The sequence below is a fragment of the Nerophis lumbriciformis genome, linkage group LG06 (assembly GCF_033978685.3).
Source record: "Nerophis lumbriciformis linkage group LG06, RoL_Nlum_v2.1, whole genome shotgun sequence".
NCBI lineage: Eukaryota > Metazoa > Chordata > Actinopteri > Syngnathiformes > Syngnathidae > Nerophis > Nerophis lumbriciformis.
Window position 1 is genome coordinate 28,373,571 of NC_084553.2, and position 23,061 is coordinate 28,396,631.

Consider the following 23,061-nt stretch of genomic DNA (forward strand, 5'->3'; position numbering starts at 1 on the left):
AGCGTATCTAGTCGATACTACATCAATATTTTTTAACGTCACAAAATCTTCTTTCATTTTTAAAAAATGTATATTATGTTTATAAACTCAGGAAGTATGTCCTTGGACACATGAGGACTTTGAATATGACCAATGTATGATCCTGTAACTACTTGGTATCGGATTGATACCCAAATTTGTGGGGTCATCCAAAACTAATGTAAAGTATCAAACAACAGTAGAATAAGTGATTATTACATTTTAACAGAAGTGTAGATAGAACATGTACCGTATTTTCCGCACTATAAGGCGCACCTAAAAACCACAAATTTTCTCAAAAGCTGACAGTGCGCCTTATAACCCGGTGCGCTTTATTACGATTCATTTTCATAAAGTTTCGATCTCGCAACTTCGGTAAACAGCCGCCATCTTTTTTCCCGGTAGAACAGGAAGTGCTTCTTCTTCTACGCAAGCAACCGCCAAGGAAAGCACCCGCCCCCATAGAACAGGAAGCGCTTCTTCTTCTACTGTAAGCAACCACCCGCCCCCGGAAGAAGAAGAAAAAACGCGCGGATATCACCGTACGTTTCATTTCCTGTTTACATCTGTAAAGACCACAAAATGGCTCCTACTAAGCGACAAGGATCCGGTTCATAAAAAGACGCAATCTCTCCATCCGCACACGGATTACTACCGTATTTCACAGCAACTGATATTCCTGTGAACCGCACTGTGGAACGGGAGCACGTACGGTGAATATTCGCACCACAGGGAATGAGAAGTCATCCTTCACTGTGGTTCTAGCTTGCCATGCTAACTTCCACCCATGGTGATATTCAAAAGGAAGACCTTGCCAAAAGAGACCTTTCCAGCCGGCGTCATCATAAAAGCTAACTCGAAGGGATGGATGGATGAAGAAAAGATGAGCGAGTGGTTAAGGGAAGTTTACGCGAAGAGGCCGGGTGGCTTTTTTCACACAGCTCCGTCCATGTTGATATACGACTCTATGCGCGCCCACATCACAGATGGTGTCAAAAAACAAGTGAAGCACACAAATACAACACTCGCCGTCATTCCGGGTGGATTAACCAAAGAACTCCAACCGCTGGATATTGGTGTCAACAGGGCATTCAAATCACGACTGCGAACGGCGTGGGAACAATGGATGACCGAAGGCGAACACACCTTCACTAAGACGGGCAGACAGCGCCGGACGACATACGCCAACATTTGCCAGTGGATCGTAAATGCCTGGGCAGATATTTCGGTCACAACTGTGGTCCGAGCTTTCCGGAAGGCAGGATTCACAGAACTACTGGACAACAACAGCGACACTGACTCCGATGACTTCGACGAGACGGAACCGGCCATTTTGGATCCCACGCTTGCGCAACTTTTCAATTCGGACACCGAAGACGAAGAATTCGAAGGATTTACGAATGAAGAATAACTTCAGAAGGTGAGCGCTATGTTTATTTTGTGTGTTGTGACATTAACGTTCGAGCAACATTATGTTGCTATTGCTCTACACCATTTTGAATTTTACTATGTTTGTGATTGCACATTTGCGTACATTTTGGGACAGAGTTGTTAGAACGCTGGTTTTCAATATATTATTAAAGTTTGACTGAACTATCTGACTGTTTTTTTGACATTCCCTTTAGCGCAGCGTAGGCGCGGCTTATAATCCGGGGCGGCTTATTGGTGGACAAAGTTATGAAATATGTAATTCATTGAAGGTGCGGCTAATAATCCGGTGCGCCTTATAGTGCGGAAAATACGGTACACAGAAAATAACCAGATATTAACAGTACATTAACAAGTAGATTAATAATTCATTTTCTACCACTTGTCCTTAATAATTTTGACAAAATAATAGAGTGATAAATGACACAATATGTTACTGTATACATCAGCAAACTAAATTAGAAGCCTTTGTTTGCTTACTTACTACTAAAAGACAAGTGGTCTTGTATGTTCACTATTTTATTTGGGACAACATTTCAATAAGAAACATATGTTTAATGTGCTGTAAGATTTTTTTTTTGTTAAAATAAAGCCAATAATAACATTTTTTGTGGTCCCCTTTATTTAGAAAAATACCAAAATAATTTTGGTACCGGTACCAAAATATTAGTATCGGGACAACACTAATTCACACACATTGAGCACCCACTGGCAGAAATGTAGATCGGCGCCTATGACTCTTGTATTGGATCTCCGCATATATTGAATGTGTACCTAATTTTGTGCTCTGGGAGTGAACACTAAGATGTTTTGCTTGGAATTCACATACAATGTGATGCATTTTGGTTAGAGGATTGAGTAGAAACCAGTATGTCCAATGCACAATCAACTGTTAATTGCAAACATGGTCGGTTTGGAGTAGCACACAGGACCCATTTACCTGTGTAAGCAAAATACATTCCACCCTTCAAATGGCACGGTAAGCACATTTATAATTTGGTTTTGATCAAAAGCCTTGCGGTTTGTAAAGATAAATAGTGAGAGTCACCCTCTCTACAGACTGCATATTTCCACATCCTTTACATAATGCACAGTCGCAGAGCAAAAGTGCATTGCTGCACACAAGCAAATGCATGCAGTGAAAAATGACATCAGAGCAGGGTAACTGCAGAGCTGGAATATAATGGTGCGTGGAGCAGAGGAGAAATAATCATACCGTGAGGTGGGGGGAAGACTGGCGGTGGGAGGAGCGAGAAGAAGATGAGTCTGTGGCCTGTGGGGGGGAAATGGAGCTCCACTGAGTGCCTGATTCCCCAATAAGGCTGCTTCCTTCAGCAAGAGGCAACATCTGTATGGAGAAAATAAAGACACATGCAGATGTGCTGCATATGTGAAGATACAATGTATGGTAGCTACACAGTTTCACAAACCAATTTGTAATTATTACTTAAAATCAAGTATTCTTCAAACTGGCCTGCTACTAGGACCGAGTTGCAATCCCTACTACAGCCATTGGGTGTCTCTCTTTCACTTTGCAAGGCTGACCCTGCCTCTGGAGCTCCTCTTCTCCTGAACTCCTATCTCCACATAATATATACACCATCATTTGAAAATGGCAGCTTTTTGAAAATTCACCTTGATTATCAGACATTAAAAGTGACTTCTCCAGGGCTGAGTGTCTGGCTAGGGGGATGGCTGTAGACAGCGGAACAATGCTGCATGCTTGGTATTAATGCCTGGCTGGGGTGTGTAGGGAGAAGAAAGGAGCCAGCCCTTTGTTCTCTCCTACAGCCAATTATTTTTACGTGTGCCTCTTTTCACAACAACAAGAGATAATTTAATTTTAATGCACTCTCTGGGAAAAAAGGAGCAAAAACATCTACAGTATTCTTAAAAAAGGGAGATGGGCGATAGACTATCAGCATATATACAGTACATGCACATTTCTGAGGCATAGATGGATGACAAGGGCAACAGGAATGACATCAACACACACATATAACAGCATGAATCCTTTAATGCAGAATGAAATATAAAACAAACACCGCCTCGCTTCCAAAACTCATGCCAAAACATAACACGGGTGCAGCCAAACCCTTAGACGAAAAAAGAAGAAAGACACCAAAATAATACCAGGCATATTTCTTTATACAGAAGTGGGGCGCAGTGATGGGAACCACATTAACATGTGCATACCCGAGACGAGGCGATAAGAAAGCACACTTTAAAAATAGCGAGGATTCCTGATCAAATGGCATGGAAAAAAAATACATACGATTGCTGTCAGTAGGTATGTGGCCAAATATTTTTCTAATTGGAAGGGCACTTTATCATGCTGTCAGACAAGCCGTAAAAATGCACTGCTGTTCCCAGAAGGAGAGGAGCAAAGCTTGCTGGCCTTTTATTAGTGCTGGAGCTCTGATATATGCCTATGCTTCAGGCTTTCATCAGAAACCTGCACCATAAACAAACACCCAAAAAAATACTAGCCATAATAAAAAAAAGCCAAGGCAATCTCTCCTGAACAATTCCGCTGGTGTACTTTCTAACATGCAATTAGCATACAGAGAAGAGATTACTGCAGAAAGTTAGACAACAAACTGCCAATGTTAACAGAAAAAAAGGGCATTTTAGGTTTACAGGTTAACACCACGCGCTGAAATGCAGAAGAAACATTTAAATCCTAACAGAGCAAATAAACACTGCTGTGCAACTGCGGTGTGAGACGGTATTGTAACAACCAGTGCACAGTAAAGTGATTTAGTCACAAGAGAATAAAAAAAACACACAATGCAGCTTGCACACAAAAACACACGGGCAAAAAAAATGCAGTTATAGTTCATGCAAAGCAAGTTTTGAGCTCAAGCAAACAAAGACAGCAAGATTGACAGATACAAGCACACACACACACACACACACACACATACATACAAACCCACACATACAAACCCACACACTGACGACAGAGCGACTAAATTAAATTTCAGTCCTTGGGTAGACGACTAAACTGCTTGTGTGCAAGTCTCACTCTGAGGCAAAGCAAAAGCAATTCTCTGGAGACGGTGAAATTAAAGGGCAGAATCCAGCTTGTTTATAGTTCTCACTCTCTTCTCCTCTCAATCACATGTTTTATTAGCAATCATTCAGTACTAAAAGTCAGGCTCTTCAACAGGCCACCTGCATGATGACAGCACTTGCTGTACTGAGCTAGAGTTGCCAACCGTCCCTTGAAAATCGGTGTAGTGTTGTATACTACTGTCATACTTGCCAACCTTGAGACCTCCGATTTCGGGAGGTGGGGTGGGGGGCGTGGTCGGGATGGGGGCGTGATTGGGGGCGTGGTTAAGAGGGGAGGAGTATATTTACAGCTATATAAGAAATTCAAGTATTTCTCTTATTTATATATATATATATATATATATATATATATATATATATATATATTTATTTTATTTTATATATATATATATATATATATATATATATATATATATATATATATATACATATATATATATATATATATATATATATATATATATATATATATATATATATATATATATATATATATAAATAAGAGAAATACTTGAATTTCAGTGTTCATGTGCTATCATAATGTAATGCAGCAACGTTAGCATTAGCTAATATGCAAACACATTTACGAGTGTCTTTGTTAGTATTACTGGGGTTTAAGGCGTGCACATGCACTCAGCATCATAGCCAGTGGTGTTGGGGCCGGCTAGACCATTCGTGAGCGAAAGCGAAAATTTGTAGTCTGCTGGTGACCCGTAGCACTCAAACCAACCTCCCCTCCATGCGGTGCACCCTGGAACACTTTGCGGTGTTAGGCTGACGAGGATATGGCTAAGGGAAGGGAAACCCCGAAAGGAAACCTACTGCTTCGGGCCAACGACCCTACCAGTTCAAAACTTGTTACGGAAACCACAATGAATAAAAATAATAGTACCTCGACCCATATAGTGGACTCAAGCCAAATACTGATGAAAGCCCTCCTAGGAAAGTTAAGAGTGTGAAGTAGAGTCTACTAAGGCCGAAGATTAAGATCCACGTTGGAACATGGAATGATTATGAAACATCTAAGACAGCTCAGGTAATTGCAGATACGAAAAAATACCAACTTGACATTCTGGGTATTAGTGAATGCCGCTGGACTGGCTCTGAATGTCAGATGACTAACGATGAATCACATATCCTGTATTCTGGCCACGTGGACATCCATAAACATGGTGTAGCACTTGTTCTTTCCAAAGAGAAAGCCAGCACCATACTGGAATGGGAACCAATCAGTGAGCAAATCATAAGAGCTCACTTTAATTGAAAGCACTGCAAGCTTAACATTCTTTAGTGCTCCACACCAACAAATGAGGCTGACATTGAAGTGAAAGATGACTGTTTACCGTCTCAAAAGTCCGCCAGCATGATATGCTCCTGTTTAAGGGTGATCTGAAAGCAAAAATGAGAGATGACTATTCTTACTTTGAGAGAGCAATGGAAACCCATGGCTGCGGAGAAATCAACGATATTGGTGAGCGCCTTGTAGACTTCTGCATGAACAACTCATTTGTCATTGGAGGAACCATCTATCCACACAAACACATCCATAAACTCAAATGTAAATCATCTGATAGGAGAACGATCAATCAAAATGACCACGTTATTGTAAATGGAAAGTGTTGCAGGTTTTTTCAAGATGTGCGAGTTTGCTGTGTAGCAAATGTATACAGTGACCAAACTGAAATTAAAGAAGGTTATATCTGAGAGTCAACAAAGGAAACAACTGGACATCACGAAACTGAGATGTCCTGAAACAAATTCTGCCTTTGTACTGGAACTGAACAATCATTTTAGTGCTCTCTCAGATGTAACTGAGGAACGAGATGTAAATCAGAAATGGGATACTATCAAGAATACCTACTGTGAATCGTAAAAGTGTCCTTCGTTAGAAAAAGAACAAATGATGGTTAACACCAGGAACATGGCATGACATTGATGAAAGAAAGAAACTGAAAAAGAAATCATGGAACACCAAGTCACCTCAACTTCAACAGCAAGCCCAGATAGCCTATAAGAACATGGATAAGGAGGTAAAGGGGAGTGCCAGGAAGGACAGGGGAGCCTACATTGAAAGATTGGCTGGTGAAGCTGAGCAAGCTGCAGCTCAGGGAAATACGAGTGTAGTATACAAGACTACTAAACGCCTCTGTGGAAGCAGCACCAACCATTCCACCCCTGTAAAAGATAAAGATGGTTATGTCATAACAACTGACCGTGAACAAGCAACTTGATGGGTGCAACACTTACGCCCAGAGCTAAATCGCCCTGATCCAGAAGAACCAGCAAATCCTTCACCAACAGACCCAATCTTTAAATAGACACAAAACCGCCTATTGAAGAAGTCAGGAGTGCAATTAAATCAATGAGAAGTGGCAAAGCAGCTAGTATTGACTCAATTCATGCAGAGATGTTGAAAGCTGATATCAACCTTGCTACAAAACTTCTGACTGACCTTTTCACTACCATTTGGACAACAAATGTCATACCAAAGGACTGGTTGAAGGGTTTAATTGTAAAACTTCCCAAGAAAGGCGATCTTCAGAACTGTGATAATTGGCGTGGTATCACCTTATTGTCCATCCAAGCAAAATAATTTGTAGAATTCTCATAAATAGAATTGAAAGAGCTATTGACACAAGCTGAGGCAAAAACAAGTAGGATTTAGGAAAGGAAGAGGATGTATTGACCAGATCTTTACTCTGCGTAACATCATTGAGCAGTGTCTAGGGTGGAATGTGCCCTTGTATATCAACTTCTTCCACTTCAAGAAGGCATTTGATAGTGTACATTGTGGAACTTTGTGGAAGATCCTACGATCTTATGGAATACCACCAATAATTATTTCATTAATAAGACTGTTTTATGATAACTTTGAATGCAGCATCATCTTAAATAATTCCCTCTCTGAGTGGTTTTTAGTGAAGTCTGGATGCATCCTTTCACTAATCCTATTCCTTGTCACCATCGACTGGATCATGGTGAGGACAACATCAGATAAACAAAGGGGCATTCAGTGGACTCTTTTCTCACATTTAGAAGATCTAGACTTTGCCGATGACCTGCCTGTTCTCTCCTCAAAACATGCTCTAAAGCAGGAGAAGACTGACAGACTGAACAATTTTGCCAACCAAACAGGCCTTAACATCAAACAATCAAAACTCAAGTGGAGGTATTAACACCAACAAAGCTATACAAATAAATATCAATGGGAAATCTGTCGAAATTGTAGATGATTTTACCTACGTAGGCAGTCTCATCAGTAAGGACAACAGTATCCAAAACGACATCAAGGCAAGACTGGAAAAAACGCAAGGTGCATTTGAACAACTCCATCCCATCTGGAAGTCCCAAGTGTACAGTGAGAAATCCAAGATCCGCCTGTACAAAAGCAATGTGAAATCTGTCCTGATGTACGGATCCGAATGCTGGCGTATCACCAAGTCAGTTATGAGAACTTCTGCAATAAAGGCCTTCGAAGGATCTGCTGCATTTTCAGGCCCAACAAGATTTTGCATAGAGAGCTCTACAAAAGCACAGACTGCCAAAGTGTTGTCGAAGATATCAAGTGCCGACACATCTGATGGCTTGGTTATGGATCAGGATTGTATCCCGAAAATAGCCTTGAGATGGACACTAACCAAAAAAAGAAAACCAGAAACACCAAAAATTACTTGGCGCAGAACTGTGGAGGCAGAACTTGCCACAATGGATCTGACATGGTAACAAGAAAAGTACACAGCTAAGGACAGGAACAGACAGAGAGAACTCACTCACTGTCCCATGCACTAAATTAGTATGATTTCTCAAATACTTCAGTTTTTTGTATTTTCAAACCTACGAGTGAAGTCTAAGTGTCCATGCACACTTTCAAATGTGATTATTGGTCATACTCCATGTGCCTCTTGTACACTGGGGGGCACTAATTTTATTTTAGAGCGGATAACTGAATTACTTTTTCGGTTGATCTATGACGCCATACTAGGATTTTCGGATCCTTACAACTTGTTTTAAGTGATGTCCGCTGTGATATTGTTATATATTACGTCTCTAATGGCTATGCTGATGTTAAATAGCAGACAGCTTTGAGAAATGATGTTGGATTGCGCTACGAACATGACGCTACTACCAAGAATGTATTGGGCGGATGCAAAGAAAGACCTGTGGAAGAGTTTTTTCGAAATAATTTTCCCGACAAAAATCATGGAAGCACAACTTTTGAATGTCTCAAAAGGCTCTGTGGATTGATGAAGGAGTTTGAAATCCGAAAGGAAAAAATGTTTGTGCCCCGACTGATATCCAGAGGAAGGTTCCTATTGTTCTGGACTATCTTGCCAGTTGTGTGGCGAGTAAATCAGTTGCCTTGCACAAATGCAGCATGAAGGTTTGTGTACGCTTTATTATTCGCCTTTGATATATAACTGCTTCAATCTCTTTCATCTCATTTGTATTTCGTCCGGAAGTCCGAACTAAGCCGGCATTTTACATTTCCCTAGCTTAATTCCTAAATAAATCTCAGTTTCTTTTTTTCTACCATCAATGCACTTCAAAATGTTCTGTTCTTTTAATTTGTGAAGTAAATAAACAGTCTCCTCTTCATTACAATTGTTGCTATGTTTCTATTAAATGGTATCTGTTTCCGGGTCGTATCTCGTGTGTGGAGCCTGGCGCATGTGCAATATGAAGGGTCTTCTCTGGCGCACACACCCCTCCAGAGATCTGGTTTCCAATCGCATAATCCAGGTGTGTTAGTCCAACTTTTTAAGAACCGAACATGATCAGATTAAGGTGTTTCTATGGTCTGTAGGAAGCTTATTTACACCAAACTATTTGAAATTGGACTAATTTAGTGCATGAACACGTACTGGCTGTGGCCTTATGTGCCAACCAGGGCGAAGAGGATTTAAGTTAAGTTAAAGTTGTTAGTATTATTAACTTACAATGGCATCTTTTTTATATTTTGTAAGTTTCGTAAATTCACCAAAACTTCACCTTAGACTTATTGAGTCTGTTTAGCTGATTGGAGAACTAGTTTCCCCAGCTAGTGGGTCCTTGACAATGTCTTATGTTTTGTTTGATCAGCCGTTTGACTGCTGTGTTACAGGCACCGTTTGTAAACAATTAAGGTATTTACAAAATATTTCTGTGTAAATAACTAATCTTACAACATATACTGTATAACTGCGACTTACAGTCCGTTGCGGCTAATATATGTACAAATATTTTTTTCTTCCAAAAATGTAATGAGCGCTTTATAGTCTGGAAAATACTGTATGTCTTGTTCTCAAAACACTAGTTGTATGTCTAAGTTGTTTACACATAGGGCCTGATCTACTCAGGGTTTGTGTGTACTAAACTGTCACGGTGGCACAAAACCGCTGATGGTGTGATCCAGGATGCAGAGACAAAAGGCGGAGCGCAGGTCAAATAATTTCATTGTTTACGTATAGAGCAAAAACGGCAGAAACACAAGGCTATTACAAGGCATGTAGCTGCAGCAGAGTAACACATTCACACTGACAAAAAGGCAATAACCCAGCCCTGGTAAGAAACAGCAGGTTAACCTAAATAGACTTAATTAGAAATAGAAAACATGTGCGCTTTAAGAAACTAAACAGAAAGTGAAGATGCAGCAAAACAAGGAGTCCAACAGGATGTAGAACCAAAATAAGAGCACTAGGACAGGAAATGATACAGAACAAGTCCGAACCGTCATGGAAACGTAAACGATGAATAAGGCAACAATGGACAACAAAGGAAGTATCCAACAATTATTTTCTCTAAAATAAACATGTCCAGCAGATATGGGTATCTACATCAACAATTTGATCTGCCTGGTTGGCAGTGTTGGGTTAGTTACTGCAGAGCAGTAACTAGTTACAGTTACTAGTTACTTCATTTCAAAAGTAACTCAGTTACTAACTCAGTTACTTACACCAAAAAGTAATGCGTTACTGTGAAAAGTAACTATTTAGTTACTTCTTTTTTTCTTCTTTTTTTTTTTTTAAAGCTCCCATTAATGCCCTTTTAGCCTTCATTTCAGTACTGTTATTGCACTGGAGAATAATACAATCTGTTGATCAACTTGACATGCATTTGCATCACTGAACTCTGCTAAGCAATGTGCTCTACATACAACACACAAAGACAAAGATATGTTACAAAGGCCAATTTGTTTCTGGCCAGAACAAATTGACAAAACTATTTTAAATAGCTGCAACATAACGTACATAAGTAACAAACAGCATAATAACAGCATAGATGTAAACCAAGAGAGGCACACACTACATACACAAAGCCTAACCAGGCATTTTCTTTACTGAGCAAAACTCTTTATTGTCGGCCATAAACACATCACCAAAACATTAGTAAAAAAAATGATATCTAGCAAAAGTGGTCATTTTCTGCAGTAGAAACCAGACCAAAAGCTACTTTGTTATATCAACAGCAGCCACTCGCTCTTTCTCACGTGTGCCAACACTTGCACATATGGCACTTAGCCAGTGATGAGTTTACAGCCACACAAAAAGTCAGACAACTCCAACACCACACATAAAGTGTAATTCCAGGTCGTTACACTATGATTTACCAATCAAATGTGTGCTTATTCTAGTGTCATTTATTAGGAATCTTAATTTATAAATATTAATTATTAAATGCTGTTAGTATATTAAATAAATACTAATAAAAATATATTTTTTACAAACAGGAAGTTGCAGGAATGTACACATGATCCCCTGCTTACATCTCATTGTGCAACATGTGAATGTTTTAATGGGAACTAAATGAAAGGGGTACAAACTATTTCCAAAGCAGGACCTCCACCCAGACAAACAATACAAGTACACAGTTCATGAAAAACAATATTTGTTGTTATCGTCATTGTAAGTGGGCCTAAACACTTATATTAGAAATGGAAATGACTGCTGTTAAGGTGTTTGAGCTTCGTGGAGTTCTTTGGGCGTGCACAAGAATGACACTTTCATCGAGTCAGATCAACGTCCTCTTGCACGAGGAGACTTTTTATTCTTCTTCGTAACATACAACAACACCAGAGCGCCCCAAGTGGGGAACATGCGCTATAACAGCCAACCTTTGAACAAAGCCACACAGAGTAAGAGCGCAGATCAATCTTAACAACTGCTGTCATTTGATTATAATAATAAGAGAATGTTGTCTGTGTATCTGTGTTGGCCCTGTGATGAGGAGGGGACTTGTCCAGGGTGTACCCTGCCTTCCGCCCGAATGCAGCTGAGATAGGCTCCTGCGACCCCGAAAGAGACAAGCGGTAGTAAAAATGGATGGATGGATGGAGATTGAACTTGTTATTTAGTCAGGTTTGGGACAGGTGTGCTGCTGGTGTAGCCACAGTGTGCACGTGTGATGTTGCTCACATGGGCTCCACTCATGCTCAGGGAGTTTTTGCGTTTGCTCACACACATGAACAATTAGAGAGAACATTGATTGACAGAGTGTGTGTACCTTCAGCGGTGAATGATGAGAAGAGGCAAAGTTAATCCTTAAATGGTGGAGGTGAAGTGGCATCAGAGTCTCTGTCTCTCTTTACTAGCTTCGTCGAAGCATGTTGCTTATGTAGCTTGTTTCAGCAGATTTGAATTGCTGTTTTGGGCAGTAGATGGGATCTTTGATCCAAAGCACAATTTACATTTAACTAAAATGTTCTTTTCTTTGTGCTCGACAAAAGAAAAGTAGTGAAAATATCTCCATGTTAGCAAACTCGACTTCTGGCTCCGCCATGATCAGACACGCCCCCCCCCCCCCTCCCCTCCTCTCCTCCCTCCACACTCACACACACAGAGCGCACGTCTCTCTTCTCCGGCTTGTGACACAAGAAGAATCAGAACGATGACAGAGCAGCGCTCCGATAAAACACACTTTATACTACATAAAAAGTAACGTAAAATAACGCAGTAACGCATCATGTAGTAACGGTAACTGAGTTACTGAAAATAAAAAATAACGCGTTAGATTACTAGTTACCGCCGAAACTAACGGCGTTACAGTAACGCGTTACTTTGTAACGCGTTAGTCCCAACACTGTTGGACAGGACAGATTAAAAAATATGTATATATTTTTTTGTAGAATCGATTAAGAATTATTACAAATAAGAATCGCGATTAATTCGAAAATGTATTTTTTTGAAACCCCTAATGAATATAATAGATTTTATTTGTTACGCACTTTCCATTTAAACAATTCTTAAAGTGCTACAGTACAAACCAATATTTAAAACAATAAAACCTTAGACGAAGCTAAGCTTAGCTAAAACTAAAACACAAACAGTGAAGCATAAGAAACTCAAGAGTTTAGTGTGTGTGTAAATACATTTCGAGCATATTCAATAATACCACAATAATAATGATAATTGATAATAATATAATAATTCCAATTATTTAATAATCCGGTAAAAACACAATCAACTTGAAGCGCCGTCTGCAGGCTAACCATCGGAACATCTACTCAATAGTAAGTAGGTCGAAAGCTAACATTTTGAAATTACTCATACTGTACTGAAATACTGTTACTATTATAGACTGTAGAGCAGGAGCAAGACAGCTTACTCTAACACTACTTTTCAGTAGACTATGGGCGAGCTTGAGTTCATAAGCAAAATACACATTTTAAAAATACACTTTAATCAATGTCCTCCGCACACTGTTCAGTTAATTACACAATTTGACAACCCAAAAGACCAGATTTGTCATTTTTTTAACTAACATAGAAAGAAAGACAGGTATGTAAGATACACAGTACGTTCTAGTTTTATAACACTGGTTGCTGTACACACTCAGTATAGTTACACACTCAGTATAGCTACACACTCAGTATAGTTATACATGATATAGGATAAAACTAGTTTGTTTCTTTATATGACCATTTTAGTCATATATTTTTCAATATTTGAAAAAAAATAGTTAGCTTTAAGGTAATGTTGATATGTTGTTCCCTTTTGTGGGGTTATGTTTTTTGAAATCATTTCACCTATAGAAGTGAAGTAATTATTAGAACTCGTGGCAAGATCAACATCATTGGGATAGTAATTTTCATTTAGTTTAATTTTGGTGTCAGGAAGGACGTTTGGATTTTTTTACCCAGGCTGAGGACATGATTTAATAATTTCCTACATTGCTTTTGATCGCCACAAGAAGCCTTTTAGTACGATTGGTACAATAGTTCTGCTTACTTGTTCGTATGACACTAGTTAATTTATTTTTGTATTTAGTGTACTTGTTTTTATTTTCCTCAGTTGGACTTTTGATGTAGCATTTATAGAGATTATTTTTCTTATTGATTGACTTCATTATGCCTTTAGTGAGCCACGTACTTAGCACTTCTATATAATTTTTGATATTCTTTTCTGATATTGTAGTGGTAACGCTATTAGTTATGTCACTGATTAAAGCATTGTAGGCCTCTTCTAGAGTTATACAGAATCACACTTTTTGTGCCTAAGATTTTCAGATAATCTATTTAAGTATCTTTTTGATAATACTTTTACTTTCCTTTTTTTTTTATATAAGAAATATGTTACTAATTCTGTATATCTTATATAAAAAAAAACCTTAAGGACGCCCAATCAGAACACCACGGCACCCCCCAGAGTGCACCTTGTTTGTGCTAAAAATAGCTTCTATTGTCTGTTTTCTAGACCATCCATCCATCCATTTACTACCGCTTGTCCCTTTTGGGGTCGCGGGGGGTGCTGGAGCCTATCTCAGCTGCATTCGGGCGGAAGGCGGGGTGTACCCTGGACAAGTCGCCACCTCATCGCAGGGCCAACACAGATAGACAGACAACATTCACACTCACATTCACACACTAGGGCCAATTTAGTGTTGCCAATCAACCTATCCCCAGGTGCATGTCTTTGGAGGTGGGAGGAAGCCAGAGTACCCGGAGGGAACCCACGCAGTCACCAGGAGAACATGCAAATTTCCACACAGAAAGATCCCGAGCCCGGGATTGAACTCAGGACTACTCGGGACCTTTGTATTGTGAGGCACATGCACTAACCCCTGTTCCACCGTGCTGTTTTCTAGACCACACTTATATATACCCCAGAAAAGGTGGTACATTTTATAGTTGTGTGCTGCATGTTCAACACCATAACAAAACACTACAGGTTGGATCACATGATTCCATGGATGCTCATTCAAATAGAGCGGTCTGCACCACTTTTGCACTCGTTATCGATATCGTTAGTATTGTGAGTATATTATTATACTCAAGCCACATGTTTATAGTACACATAATTTTAAACTTTGTACATACTATTTAGTGCTTATTATTTGGGATCTTAGTAAATTAGGCCCATAGTGTTTTAAGTAAAGCAAGACAGATTTGTTTGAAGGGCACCAATGGTGAATTTCGTCTTTTGTGACTTATAAATGTTGCTACAATGTTGGATACTCGTGTTAAACAATGCCAAATAGTCAAATGAAAAGGTTCTGTTTGCGTGGTTTTGTAGTCTGGCCGTGTCATGGCGGTACTGTGAGGTGGAAGCACTCAATTACACATTAAGTCAAGCTCTCAGCTAGAGCTGCTTCAGGCCATGAAAAAACAAGAAAGTAAGATAAAGTGTTATTTTTATCTAATTGTGGCATGTGCATAACAACACCAACATGTGACATGCAGTAACATAAATGCTGCTAAAAGCAGCTGTTGTATTACTATGCGACATGGTGTGACGTTTCCGCTTCGAAAGATGTGGAGGACAGCAGGTCACTTGCAGGTAAGATAATGATTTAGTTTCAAGACGGAAGGCAAAATACAAAACATAGGTACAATCCTAAGCATGGAATTAACCTCGAGGGTAGCTCGAGGCTTACATAGTATAGTGAGACAAATTACATGTAAAGAAGATAAAAAGCCAAAATGCTCGTAGAAGGTACTTAAACAGTCGCGTATAGCGAACGAAAATACCTGCGCCGAGTGAACGGCGACACAGCTATTAAAAGGGGCGTGATTAGCGACAATAACAGCTTGTGGGGACAAAACAAAGGCGGGTGTGTCAAATCAGCGCTCCTGGTAACAAGCTAGTAAACAAAACGAGCCAAATGGTTTCAAGACATCCCCCCCCCCAAAAAAACAGGTCCATAGTCATGGGAGAGTGGCGGAAGAAATTGGAGGCGGGTTGCCAGATCATGTGTCCCTGAAGCCACCATGGACGAGTCAGCTGGTGGCAGCCAGTCAAATGTCGCTGCATCTGGTGAGGTGGGCAACCACACACTGGCCACACCTTTGGCCGGCGAGAAGGTGGACCAGAAACTCAGCTGCCAAAGAGTTTTACGCCCAAGTCCTGGGCGTCGCTGCTGACAGCGCGGATAGCATCCATTAATTGGCACCGTCTTTGGCCGACGAGGGGGTGGACCTGGGCGAGAATATTTCCTCAGCAGCCATTGTGGTCCACGCCCAAGTCTTGGGAATGGCTTCTGGCGGAGCGGAGAGCGTCCAAGGACTGCCCACATATGTGGCTGATGAGGAGGCAGGCCGCAAGCGCCTGACGGATGCTTCCGCGTCAGGCGAGCGGGCTGCTGGGCTTGAGGTTGAGCTGAAACAGACTGCTGGGCTGGTGGCGTCCGCAGGCCCCCTTGAGTAGCTGGGGTCGTCCGCAGGCCCCCTTGAGTAGCTGGTGGCACTCACAGGCCCACTGGAGTAGCGGGTGGCGCCCATAGGCCCACTGGAGTAGCAGGTAGCACTCACAGGCCCACTGGAGTAGCTGATGGCGCCCGCAGCTCCACTGGAGTAGCTGGTGGCACTCACAGTTCCACTGGAGTAGCTGGTGGCACTCACAGGTCCACTGGAGTAGCTGATGGCACTTACAGGCCAACTGGAGTAGCTGGTAGCGCCCGCAAGCCCACTGGAGTAGCTGGTGGCGTCTGCATAGCTGGAGCAGTAGGCGGCTAGGCTGGATGTAAGACGCTGTGCAGGAGGTGGCAGCTTGTCCTGGGCAGGCGTCGAAGCTGGAACGAGCTTGGCTTGGGCAGACTTTGAAGCTGGAGCATGCTTGACTTTGAAGCTGGAGCGAGTTTGGTTACTGGTGGTGTTAACACAAGAAGCCGCTCCTCCATTTCAAGCTCAAACAACACCATACAGTACCACTCGTCCATCCACGCCGCACTGTATTTCTCTGGAGGGTCGCCGGTAGGTTGCTGTGCTGAAGCAGGAAATGGAGCTGAAGCTTGAGATGATAGCACCCCTGCTAGTGGAGAGAAAGGCAGCGACCTCAGTAGAAAGGGGCTGTGCATCTCTAGCTACGCCACTACAAGCACTAGCCCCCCTCTCAGAAAGTGGATTCAAGACAATATTAGTAGTTGGGGAGAGGAGCGTTTGACCCACGACCTCAGCGTCAGCAGAAGCCAAGGGTAAGTGGGCTGCAGAAAATCTTGAAAATCTGGGTGGTTAAAGTGGGCGAAGATTGAGTTTTAGGGTGCGGGGCCTGAGTGTCTGTGGCCATGTTCACACGAACATGGAAACTTAATAAACGCATAATTATGTCTGCGTTTAGGCTTCTTGTCCACACGCAGACACATACTTTTGTCTTTAAAAACTCAGACTTTTGCCAACACTGGCCAACATGTAGAGTTCCAAAACTCTCCGCTTAGTGTATGCGTGTACACGGCACAAACGGAGACTTGTGACGACGTCACTGTTGTGTGCTGTCATTTCCAAAGCTCAACAACACTGCCTAGCTGCCTTTAAACACACTATCAGAGTATTTACTGTATGTTTAAATGTATACATGCTGCTATTTTCACTCAACATTAATAAAAAAGACACATCAAAATGGGCTTCCCACTGGCGGCACTCCCGCCAGTGGGAAAGAAGCTGTCTCTGAGCCTGTTTGTTCTGGATCTGATGCACCTGTAGTGCCTGCCCGATGGTAGCAGGTCGAACAGGTGGAAGCCAGGGTGTGTACTGTCCTTGGTGATGTTTTTTGCTCTGTTGAGGCAACGGGAGTTGTGTAAATCCTTCAGGGAGGGGTGGGGGCAGCCGATGATTTTTTGTGCAGACTTTATGACCCTCTGAATCGCCTTTTTGTCTGCTTCAGTGCAACTGGCGTACTACACTGTTATGCAGTACGTCAGCAGGCTCTCGACAGCCGAGCGATAGAAGGTCACCATCAGCTGCCTCTCCAGTCTGTTCTTCCTCAGCACCCTCAGAAAGTGGAGTCTCCGCTGGGCCTTCCGGATGACCACAGTTGTATTTGGGGTCCAGGAGAGGTCAGCAGATATGAGGGTGCCGAGGAACTTGAAAGAGCTGACTCCTTCCACCTCCTCGCCGTTGATGTAGAGGGGGGCGGGGTCTGCAGTGTTTTTCCTGAAGTCAAAGATGAGTTCCTTGGTTTTAGTGATGTTCAGTGCCAAGTTATTCACTGAACACCACGCTGAAAGTTTCAGGACCTCATCTCTGTATGCAGACTCATCCCCCCCTGTAATGGGTCCAAATACCGTTGTGTCATCGGCGAATTTGATGATGGTGTTCTCCGGGTGGGCTGGACTACAGTCATGGGTGTAGAGGGAATACAGCAAAGGACTCAGCATGCGATGCTGAATGTGCGGGAGGAGGAGAGATGGGGGCCGAGTTTCACTGTCTGGGGTCGGTTGGTCAGGAAGTTTTTAATCCAAAGACAGGTGGGTTTGGGGAGGCCTAAGTCCAGCAGTTTGGTTACCAGGATGTCTGGTATGATGGTATTGAAGGCGGAGCTATAGTCGATGAAAAGCATCCTGACATAGTTCCCCCGGTGTTCCAGGTGGCTCAGTGCAGAGTGGAGAGCTATGCTTATGGTGTCGTCCGTGGATCTGTTTGCCCGGTAGGCAAACTGTTGTGGGTCTAGGGTGGGGGGGAGGCAGGCTTGGATGTGGTGTAGGACCACCCTCTCGAAGCACTTCATGATGACAGGTGTGAGTGCTACTGGGCGATAGTCGTTGAGGTTGTTTATGGCAACTTTCTTGGGTACCGGGATAATTTGGCGGATTTAAAGCAGGGTGGGATGAGTGTCTGTGCCAATGAGAGGTTGAAGAGGACAGTGACAATGTAGGAGAGCTGGTCAGCGCAAGCTTTGAGCACCTTCCCGGGTACACCGTCTGGACCAGCCGCCTTCCTGGGGTTCACTGCCCTAAGCACCCGCCTGACCTCGTGCTCCTCCAGAGTGAGTGTGGGAGTGCTGGGGGATGGGGGTGTTGGGGGTGGTGTGGCTTTTACTGGTTGTGATGTCTCAAAGCGAGTAAAGAAGCAGTTCATCTCCTCTGCCAGCGATACATTCCAGTCCCCGGTTTCTGCGTCACAGCCTCTGTCGTTGGTGATGTGCTGTATGCCCTGCCACATCTGCCGTGGGTTGTTGCTTGAGAGATGGTCTTCGATCCTCTCTTTGTAGTCAGTCTTGGCTTCCTAATGTCCTCTCTTCAGGTCAGCTCGCGCAGCGCTGTATAGATCACTGTCACCTGACCTGAAGGCGGTGTCGCGGGCCTTGAGGAGCATGCGGACCTGGCTTGTCATCCAGGGTTTCTGGTTTGGGTAAACCCGGATGCTTTTTTCCACAGTGACATTGTCGATACAGTACTTTATGTAGGATAGTACCGACTCTGTGTGTGTGGGCAATCTCTGTGAACCCTTTCAGTCCAGTTTCAGAGCAAATCACTCAACGGAGCCAGACCTCGCAAAAATTACTATTGATCGATTGCTAACTATGGATGCTGATGCGTTATCCATGTTGCTGCTACTTGATCTCAACGCTGCTTTCGATATCGTCGATCATAACATTCTGGTAGAACCTATAAAAACACGTATTGGTATGTCAGACTTAGCCTTTTCATGGTGTAACTCCTATCTTACTGACAGGATGCAGTGTGTCTCCTATAATGTGACCTCCGAGTATGTTAAGGTAACGTGCGGAGTACCACAGGGTTCGGTTCTTGGCCTTGCATTCTTCAGCATCTACATGCTGCCACTAGGTGACATCATACGCAAATATTAGCGTTAGCTTTCACTGTTATGCTGACGACACCCAACTCTACATAACCCTAAGGCTGACCAACACACCAGATAGTAGTCACCTGGAGGCTTGTCTAAATTAAATTAAACAATGGATGTCCAGCAATTTTTTGCATCTTAACGCTAAGAAAACGGAAATGTTTATTATCGATCCTGCTAGACACCGGCAGGTATTTAATAATACCACCTCAACTTAATTGACAACAAAACAATTACACAAAGCGACTCGGTAAAGAATCTCGGTATTATCTTCGACCCAACTCTCTCATTTGAGTCACACATTAATAAGGGTGTTACTAAAACAGCCTTCTTTCATCTCTATAATATCGCTAAACTTTGTTCCATTTTGTCCACCACCGACGCTGAGGTTATTATTCATGCGTTTGTTATGTCTCGTCTCCATTACTGTAACTTATTATTTTCGGGTCTCCCTGTGTCTCTCATTAAAAGATTACATTTGGTGAAAAATGCGTCTGCTAGACTTTTGACAAGAACAAGAAAGTATATACATTACACCTATACTGGCACATCTGCACTGGCTTCCTGTGCACTTAAGATGTGACTTTAAGATTTTACTACTTACGTATAAAATACTAAATGGTCTAGCTCCATCCTAGCTTGCTGATTGTATTGTACCATATGTCCCGGTACAATTTGTGAAATCTGTGTTCAAAGAACTCTGTCTTATTAGTGATTCCCAGAGCCCCAAAAAAGAACAGGTTATCCAAAAAAGAACAGGTTATACATGTGACTTTGATACAAAAAATACTAAAAATTTACACCTAAGTATATCCAATACATACTGTATCATCTGGACCACAGGGTCCCCTTCAAATAAATATATTTACTTTTATTATGTTAATCAGAAAATATTTCTCTTTAGGTATTATTTTAATATTATGTGACTTTTGTTATTTTACACTGAAAAATAAATTGAATCATTTTTTTGATTATTACAAAATATAATGTATTATACAATATTATTACAATTAAATTCAAGTTTGAGTCATACAGTATGAAGATCATGTTACGCAAACAAAGGCAAAAAAATAATTACAATTGGGTGGACTGGCCATGCCAACAAGAAGTTTGTTTGTATTTAAAGATTTTGGAACCCAAGAATTGGCTAGCAAGTACCACTTCCATTTTTACACACCTGAAGCTCAGATGAAACTGTTGACAAAAGGAATGTTTACATACTGTATGTAATGGTTCTCTACAACACCGTACAGATATTAAAAAAATAATTGTTGGAAAAGGTAGTTTTATTGTTGGTCTTTTTCATAAAGTCAGGACTGTGTACTGTGACACATAAAACAAAAAGATTCATTATATTCACACAACTTTTTACCTTGACACCAATATACCTGTAGGCAGCTGTGAGATGTGTGCAGTCAGGAGCATTGGCTCTGTAGCATTTTGTCGTTAGCCTAACGACAGACCATATGATTCAATAATAATAATATAATATGCTAGAATTCTACATTAAAGTTAAAGTACAACTGATAGTCACACACACACTAGGTGTGGTGAAATTACTCTCTGCAAATACTACTATCGATGATATCAGTCAAAACAAATAATATACTTTGTTTTGAAAATAATAATGTTTTTCAAATAATCAATCAATGTGGGACCAGTGTTATATTGGATACTTCTGCAATAATCAGAATTTTAATTTCTCATTGCAGTTTTTGATAATTCTATGATACCCACCTTAAGGAAACAGTTTCTATTCATGACTTTGGTGTGAGAAAACCTGATAGGACTGACCTCAACTCCACTAAAACCTTTGAAACAAGTTGCAATAGCTACATGCCCCAATACTTTTGTCTCACATTTCTAACATACATATATTTTTTTTCTGAAAAACATGGAATATCCTTCTGCAGAGGTAATGTTGACATTCATATATACAGCATACATAAACTAAGAGCAAATTGGTATGAATGTGTTGCTCTCCGGCATTCGCCGGAATATTGCATTATTGAGGCATCCCTTTGTAACCTCCAACCTATATCTAGCTGTGCTTCCCTGGACTCTGTCTGGAAGAATTAACCTGCTCCTGAGCTAGCACTGTTGGGATTAAGCAATGACTGCAGATAGGATATATGCATCATTAAAGCACGGAGCACAAGCTGTGCACAAGTTGAAGAAATTAACATTAGAGCACCACCACATGTGACCACCTCTTGCCTTCTTACAATGCTGGTAGCTGGTAAGTCAGTCAGTCAACATGGTCTGACTGACTGATGCTGGCATAAATCTGATTAGCTAGAATTCAAAATCAATTAAAAACAATAATATGCATTTCAGGATTGTCTCACAATCCTAAAATATATTAAACAAAAATATAAACGTACACTTTTGTTTTTGCTCCCATTTTTCATGAGTTGAAATCAAATATCTAAAAATTTACTTCCCCAAAGACCTATTCCTCTCAAATATTGTTCACAAATCTGTCTAAATTTGAATGTCCACCAGAGATGTTGCCCGTGAATTGAGTGTTATTTTCTCTACCATAAACCGTCTCCAAAGGCGTTTCAGAGAATTTGACAGTACATCCAACCGGCCTCAGAACCGCAGACTATGTGTAACCACACCAGCCCAGAACCTCCACATCCAACAGGTGCACCTCTATGATCGTCTGAGACTATCCACCTGGACAGCTGCTGCAACAATTGCTTTAAATAACCCAAATTATTTCTGCATAAACTGTGAGAGACAGTCTCAGGGAAGCTCATCTGCATGCGTATCATCCTCATCGGGTCTCAACCTGACTGCAGTTTGTCGTCGTAACCGACTTGAGTGGAAAATTGCTCACATTTGATGGCGTCTGGCACGTTGGAGAGGTGTTCTCTGCACGGATGAATCCCGGTTTTCACTGATCAGGGCAGATGGCAGACCACGTGTGGCAAGAGTCCTCGTTTTCAAAGATATCAAGGATCTGGACAAATATCAGAACTCCTAGCAACCACAACAAAAATAATGGGGTCTGACGAAAAACAAACATCGACATTCAAATACAAAATTACAACGCTCCAAGGGATTACCGAACAAGAACATCTGTACTCAGTTGCACATTCATCTACAATTATAGACATTCATAGAGCAACACAAAAGATTGCTGAACAGGAATGTATGGAACTGAAAACCTTCAGCAGCATAGATCATAATAGTCAGTAATTAGATAAGGATATCATTCCAAATACATATTTTTCTTTCATACCAGGAATAATTGTTTTTATTATACAGACGAACAATATAACGAAAACATTACAATAGAAGACAAACTGTCGATTACTTAAACATCAGAAGTTTGTATGCAAACTACAACAATGCAAATAATTTTTTGTAACAATTCAACGAACCCTTCAAAGTTATCACTATCTCAGAAAAATGGATGGATGCTAAAAAGGAATGGATTTTGACTTGGAAAGATATGAACTAAATTATATCAACAGAACCAACAAGATTGGAGGGGGAGTAGCTGTGTACAAGATATAAAACTTAAACTGCAGAAT

General features: G+C 41.3%; 1 long non-coding RNA gene across 1 annotated transcript in view; it reads right to left on the bottom strand.

Annotated features, from left to right (window-relative positions):
- Positions 1–23,061, bottom strand: part of LOC140678846 (uncharacterized) — an 86,872-nt gene that overhangs the window by 52,471 nt on the left and 11,340 nt on the right. Inside the window, exon 2 of the long non-coding RNA XR_012050491.1 lies at positions 2,663–2,794. This is a non-coding gene — a long non-coding RNA (uncharacterized lncRNA). The remainder of the gene's footprint in view (positions 1–2,662; positions 2,795–23,061) is intronic.